Source organism: Grammomys surdaster, unplaced genomic scaffold (genome assembly GCF_004785775.1).
Source record: "Grammomys surdaster isolate TR1022 unplaced genomic scaffold, NIH_TR_1.0 126182, whole genome shotgun sequence".
NCBI lineage: Eukaryota > Metazoa > Chordata > Mammalia > Rodentia > Muridae > Grammomys > Grammomys surdaster.
This window is the reverse complement of record NW_021620988.1, coordinates 115752-117161: the sequence shown is the minus strand read 5'-3', so window position 1 is coordinate 117161 and position 1410 is coordinate 115752. Positions and strand designations below refer to the sequence as shown.

At 42.8% G+C, this 1410-nt stretch overlaps 1 pseudogene; it reads left to right on the top strand.

Moving 5' to 3' along the window:
• Nucleotides 1–1132: 1132 nt before the first annotated feature.
• Nucleotides 1133–1202, top strand: LOC114612776 (annotated as a pseudogene).
• Nucleotides 1203–1410: the final 208 nt, after the last annotated feature.

The following is a 1410-nucleotide window of genomic DNA, read 5'->3' as shown; positions in this document are numbered from 1 at the left end:
CACCTGAGTATCCATCCCATGTGCAGTCACCAAAGGTAGATGCTGATGTGGAAGTCAGGAAGTGCATGCTGATAAGAGCCTGATATGGATGTCTCCTCAGAGGTCTTCAAGAGTCTGACATATTCAGAGGCAGATGCTCACAACTAGCCATTGAAGTGATCATGGGGTTCTCAATGGAGGAGTTAGAGTGAAGACTGAAGGAGCTGAAAGGATTTGTGGCCCCATGAGGAGAGCAACAATACCAACCAACCACAGCTCCCAGGGTCTAAACCACCAGCCTGGGAGCACTTATGGAGGGATCCAGGGCCTTAGCTGAATATATAAGAGTGGAGGGCCCTGCTGGGCACAGGTGGAAGATGAGATCCTTGACCTCATGAAGGCTGGACGCCCCAGGGGGTGGGAGTGTTGAGGGTGGGGAGGTGGGAGTGGGGGGGTAGATAGAGGTTACATCCACAAAGAAGAAGGAGGAGGTGGGAGGGGATTGGGGGTTCCTGGGTGGGTGGGGGATGGGGTAAGGGGACAACATATGAAATGTAAATAAAACATCCAATAAAAAAATTAAAAAAATTTAAAAAAAAAAACACATGGATACCACTGAGGTCGCTAGCAATCAAATGACAAATGACATACTTGTATGAAATAAATGTGTTAAAGGTATCCATACTGGAGAATGTTTAATATATTTTGTTGTAGATTTTATTTATTTTATTACACGAAATTCAAGGCTTTCTTCTCTCACAGTTTTCTTCTTTCAGGTTAGATTTGATATTATGGCTACAAATTAATTATCAAGAAACCAACTTTATTATTCTGAACAACGTAATCTTCATCACCCTCCACACTTCTACTTATGAATAGTTTCTGCGTGGTGAGGTAAATAAAGCACTGTTCAGGAAAAAAACATTATATCGTGGGTACCGCAAGTATAGAAAAAAAATGTCTTTGGCAGAGAAGTATAAAGGCAGTTTTCAATTTACTTAATATCCTTTTTGGATAACAGAGAATCCAGTAGTGGAGAATGGAGGCTCATGCCTGCCTTATCCTAGCACTTGGGGGGCCAGGATAGGAGGAGGGTAAATTTATGGCTAGTCTGGGTAAACAAAATAATGCTCTATTCAAATGATAAGAGAGTCCTGCCACTAGAAGCATTGCTGGTGTGGCTGCTGTGTCTCATGTGCATCAGTCGGTGGTAGAGAATTATTTAAAGAATTATTTTATTTATTTTATTTATATGAGTACACTGTAGCTGTCTTCAGATACACCAGAAGGGGGCATAGGATCCCATTACAGATGGTTGTGAGTCACCATGTGGTTGTTGGGAATTGAACTCAGGACCTCTGGAAGAGCAGTCAGTGCTCTTGACCACTGAGCCTTTTCTCCAGCCCCCTACGCTATGTGTTTTGACTTGGA